The sequence below is a fragment of the Daphnia magna genome, linkage group LG7 (genome assembly GCF_020631705.1).
Source record: "Daphnia magna isolate NIES linkage group LG7, ASM2063170v1.1, whole genome shotgun sequence".
Lineage (NCBI taxonomy): Eukaryota > Metazoa > Arthropoda > Branchiopoda > Diplostraca > Daphniidae > Daphnia > Daphnia magna.
In genome coordinates this window covers 9452233-9458232 of record NC_059188.1, presented here as the reverse complement: position 1 = coordinate 9458232, position 6000 = coordinate 9452233, and positions in this window count along the sequence as shown.

Sequence of the window (6000 nt, the reverse complement as noted above, 5' to 3'; positions counted from 1 at the left end):
TTCTCTCAGTCTCAACTGTAGAGCAAAAAATCAATTGTATGCAGCGTTAAGGCTGATAAAGTTTCTCTCAGTTTAACTGTAGAGTGACATTGTTAAGGAATGTGGCATTTTGTTGAAGTAACATGAGCATACGACATACTGTGTGAATAGTATGAATGTTCCAGCCCCTTATATAGATTCTCGAAAAATGACAGTATTCATGCCCTGAACGTCACTAGTTTTTGAGTTTTTTTTTTTTAATTAAATAGATCAAGAGTCTAATTCTGAGAATATCATAGGATCTGATTTAAGCAACAATGTTTAGTAAAAAAATCCCCCTTTACATCGGGCTTGTTATTCTCAGTAGTGATTTAAGTAATGAGCCACGTTGGTAGAACAGTTAAAAAAAAAGGCCCAGCACAACGGGAGAGGAATTTGAAATGTTTTACCTCTTCTGGACGTAGTTCGGTTCCCGAGACTAGGTCTTTTAATTCATGATGTTGAAAGACTAGGTCGATTTCGAAGTTCCACTCTCGGTGGTTGGAGCCGTCGAATTTCGGCAAATGGGCTACTGCCCGCAAAGGTTGGTTGTCTTGGATCTCGTGTTCGGCCATTGTTAGTTACCAGGCAGCAACGTGTTTCTGGGCCCATAACCTGTTGTAATAATTATGCTAACGGATTAGAACACACACAATTGGTTTCAACATAACACAATATATTTCCTGATAACTTCCACACATATAGTAGCTGAACAAAAGACTTGAGTTCTTACCCTCTTGAGAACTAGAAAAAAGTAGAAAGAGGAGTGCTAATGGATCTAACGAGGCAGACGACATTATGGAAAAGAGGATAAGTAAGGGGTTCAGCAACTCTATGGTTTGGCAACCATAGTTGGGCACGCTTGAGTTGGATTTCATACAACAGCCAGTATCTAGGTCGCCAGCATAATCCGCATCCGTGTATCAAGTGATATAATTGTTGCTTCTCCCGTCAAATTGTAATCCGAAATGAATGGTATTTTTTAGAAAAGAAATAATGCGTTTTACCGCTGCCCAATGTAACTTTTTCGGATTTTTACAATGCTGTGCCACTTGGTTTACCGAGAAGGAGATGTCTGGACAAGAGGTGACTACCAGATAGATAAGGCTGCCGACGGCCTCCCGATATGGAAATATTTCATCGTCTTGGTGATTTTCATGTAGCGAAGGCTTTTTCTTGGCCGTTAGTCGGGAGTTGGGGTCTGCCGGTAAACTCTTGGGCTGGCAATTTTCCATGTTGAATCTGTGAAGGATTTTTGTTATATATTCCGGTTGTGACAGATATACTTTCTTTTTGCTTTCATCGTGGCTGATTTTTAAGCCCACGAAATAGTCAACTGCAACTGACCGTATTTCGGAATGACTGTTGAGGTACTGCAGGATATTGGATGCTGATTCTTTGTTGTTGCTACAGATGAGTCCATCATCCACCCATATCGCCATGATGGTTAATTCCTCTAGAAAACGAATGAAAAGATACGCATGGATCTGAAATGCTGAAGTTTAGGCCGAAGTCTCGAAGAAATTGGTTAAAGTGTTGATTCCAAACTCTGGACGCTTGTTTTAAGCCATCAATGCATTTATTTAACTGGCATACTTCACTTTCCCTTCCTGGGATTATGAATCCTTCAGGTTGGTTGAGATATATCTCTTCGCTGATTTCACCATATAGAAGGCCGTCTTTACGTCGAGCTGCACCATCCTTAGGTTGTGTGCCGCCGAAAGAGACAAGATGACGCGTAGAGAGTCCAACTTGACTACAGGGGAAAAAGTCTCATTGTAATCGATTCCTGGTCGTTGTGTAAATCCTTTGGCCACCATCCTCGCTTTGTACCTTTGTGTGGTTCCGATAGTACCTGGCTTTACTTTGAATACCCACCTAGTATTAATGGTACTGCGGTTTGGTGGAAGATTTTTTAGTGTCCAGGTATTTTTTAAATCAAAGATTGGTACTCTTCAAGTATCGCTGTTAACCAAAGGAGGGCGTCGGGTGACGAAATGGCATCTTTGTAGTTGCATGGCTCGTAATAATCGTCGTGAGGATGAATTACTGAATGAAGTGTTGCAATACCTTGAAGATGTCTCGACCGGCGTTCACCTTGCCCGGTGGTTGGTGTTGGACTCACAAGCTGGGTTCATCTTAACGTTGTATTGGCGTGTGAATGGGTAATGGTGTTTGGATTTGTCTCTGGAGGTGAGGGCACCGTATTCTGTAATCTTACTACTGTATCCAGAGGTGGAGACTCGGAATCCTGTAGTGGTTCATCAGCTTGTTGGTCGATGCTTGGAGTTGTTGTTGATACATCCAGTTGATTATTTTGAATGGTGTCCATTGCATTGCGGATGGGGGAAAGGGTTCAGTAGAACATGCTCTCCCTCAGCTGGTGGTATCATGGTACTGAAAGGATCGAAGTAGCTGTTCTCGTCAAAAATTGTATCTCGGCCTATTTTTACCTTGCACGCTACTGGGTCCCAGAAACGATGAGCTTTTTGGGTTGACAGTATCCAATGAAGATACATCTGGTGCTTTTTGGGTCGAGTTTTCTTCTTTCAGCTGCTGGGATAAGTACGAACACAGTAGATCCAAATACGTGTAGATTTGTGAGGTATGGTTTTTGTTTGTGCCAAATCTGAAACGGTGTGAGTTTACTTGCCTTTGATGGCACTCGATTCAGCATGTACACTGCACAGGTGACTGCCCCTGCCCAGAACTTCAACGGGAGACCTTCTACGTGGATGAGGCTGCGTGCGGCTTCAACAATTGTGCGGTTTGCACGTTCGGACACGCCATTCGGTTCTGGACAATGGGGAGCGCTGGTCTCGTGTCTTATTTCTTTTCTTAATAGCCAGTCGCGAAAGATGTAGAGACAAAATAAACGGTCTCGCTTCGAAGTAGGGTGACATACTGTTTGAACTTTTCGGGAGTTTCTGATTTCTGTTGGAGAAAATACACTTGTCTCCAGCCACTACAGTCATCTTAAAATAGAAGGAAATACCTTGCACCAGTTAGTGATGGGGTTTGCATTGGTCCACAAAAGTCTGAGTGGACGAGCTAGCCAACGTATGTAGCACTTGTCCTACCGACGGTGAAAGATTTTCTTTGTATTTTTCCAAATGCGCAGCCGTGGCAGATATCTTCTGGGATATGGCAGGTTTTTGGGAGAGAAAGACCGTCGACTAGGTCTGAATTTGACATTTCAAGAATGGTTTTATAATTCAAATGAGCGAGACGCTGGTGCCAAATTTCAATGGTGGATGTCTTGAGATCTACCAGGTTGGCAGTCTCTTCTTTGTACTGTTGATCTTCTTGGCGAATCTCGATGTTTAGGAAGTACAGTTTTCTGTCAATGCGGTCTCCTGTCATTTCGACTTCGTTGTGGCGAGTGAAATGGACTTGCTCTCCCGAAAATATGACAGTCATCCCGGTTCTTGTAGCTGCAGTGATTGAGATTAAGCTGGCACTAGGGTTAGGGACGTATAAAACGTTCTTGGTAGTGGCCTTGCCTCGGATACCGTTGACGATTTTTGACATTTTTACATTTCCACGTTCTTTGGTGAATAACTTAGCTCCTCCGATGCCTTTAACTAAATTAGATTGAGAATGGGAGAACGGTAAAAAGTTGGAAAATACTTCTCGTTGGTCCGTCATATGGGCTGTTGCTCCTGAATCAGCAATCCAGCGTGACCACATGAGCGATATGATCCGCGATGATGAGAGGTAGCAATTGTCTTGTTGGAAAACGGACGCGAAAGATGACTCGGTAGAACTTTCTGCTGCCTGTTCTTTCTTTTTCTTTTGGTCCCTCAAGCGTACTCTGCAAACCTCGTAGGTGTGAGAGAATCGTGATGGTCCACTGCAGTATGTGCATTCTTTATCAGCGAATCTGTTGTATCCACCTCTTCTTCCTCTTCCTCTTCTTGAACTGCTCTGTGTAGAGGATGATGGATGATTGTTCTACCCAACAAAAGCATTTTCGGTAGTTGCATTATCTTCATTCGACCATCGCTTCTTTACGCTCTCTTATCTCAGTAGTCGTGACGTAAGTAGCTGCATGGTTTTTTCACTTGCGGATACGTTGCCCCAGACTGAGAGGAAATTTTCAAAAGCTCGAGGAAGTGTACAGACTATAATTGTCATCACTGAAAAGTAGTAATCTTAACCTGTAACAATAATCACGTTATTACCTGCGATTAAAAACTTTTGAGGGTTAAACTTAGGCAGGTTCTATCACTGATTTATGTGAACTGACTTTTGACACAATAATGGCGTCTGCTTCTACAGGGGGGAAAATTCGAACAACGGCTATTACCGATATCGTCCACCAAGATGGCCCTGCTTGGCAGCGCCCCTGTCGGCCTACACGAAGTTTACAATTACAGCATAGCCATTACAGTCTCCCGTAAACGGGAGACTGTAATGGTTTACACGCGCTTGGAACGCGTTAACTACCACAAAAACGAAACTAAAAAAAATAATAAGATAAATTGGGGTTGGGATTTACCGCATGTTGTATTGAACTATAAGCGACGATGGAGAATAAAAAACGATCCGTGAAGACACAGCCCAATCGATAAAACTACTGCAGCAGAAAATTGTCGTGAAGACTGGACAGACCAAAAAACTTCGAAGACTGACGCGCTGTTCTATTTATGGTTTTTTAAGGAAGCATCTTTTTCTTCTGGCTGGCGTGGGAATCGCGGTAGCGTCTTTTCCAACGGTCAACTCGACCTTGGTCACCTACGGTGCTGCCCTCATCGGGCAGGGCTGTGGGAGGCAAGGGCCTTCTAAGTCGTCGTCGGGTGTTCTCGTTTTTTGTTTTGGCAGTCTTCTCTTTTTTGTAACCAAGTTACCTCGTCCGTCCATTCAATTTTTATGTTTTGATTTTTTCCTGCCTCGTTTAAAAGAAAGTTCGTCCTTACGTTTTTGTCCTCTACGTTTTGTCCCCCCGTTTTCTCACAGAAAATACAGTGTGCTTAAATTCCACCCACCCCAAGTAAATTCTCTTATCTTTCTCTGCAACGCGCCTGCAAGCACGTCAGGTGCGTTACAAATTGTGCAGAAACCCGGGATTTAACGAACACGTGCATTTTCTACCGTATTCGCTTGTAAAACGTTGTTCATCTTTCAAAACTGTCGGGTATTTTTACCTTGTAAAAACTTTTACGCTACGTTCACGTCTGCTTGAAGGCAAAGCCCTGTCCAACACGTGTTGCGAATCTAACTTGTGTGTCGACGTATCTAAGTGAATCTTCGACATCCGTTAACGTGTGACTCTTTGATTGTGTGCTAGCATTTCCTACGTCATGAGTGACTCTGTACCTTCCACCGAAGAAATGGAATCAGCTCGCATTGTCGTAAAGGTCGACGAAACCAAAATCGAAGCACCGAAGAGTGAAATGCCTCTCCTCCCGGAATACGACATAAAAAGGAAACGACGCAGAAGAAAGTCGGCTCATACAAAGTTAACAAACCAGCTCAGAAAGGCAGTGGTGGATCACAAAAAGTGGGTCATCAGGTTGCCAAGAGTGCAAGTAGCAGCATGGCGAGACGAATTAATTCGTATCTACTCCGAAGTCAAGACCCTACATCGAGAATATACCGAATGTATACCCGACGTTTCAGAAAAGCAGCGATAGGCATGTGAAAATTTGGAAGTACAGTTCGACACGGATCATGAAGGTACTATCCAGTTTGCCATTAGATATGCCCTGTCATCTAGCCGATCTGCCAGCTCCATTGGAACGTCACACAGCCAAATCACGACGAGTGAAGCAGTGTTTCGGATTTTTTTTTTCAAATCAAATCCAAATCCTCCCGGATTTTTAAGGGATTTGGTTTTGCCTTATTTTTCAATGGCTTGGATTTGGATCGGATTTGATCCCCCCAACAAAAACCCGGATTTTTTCAAATCCAAATCCAAATCCTTTATAAAGAAGAAGGATTCAGTCATCTGGTCTTGTTGAGAACGATGTCTTGCAGTCC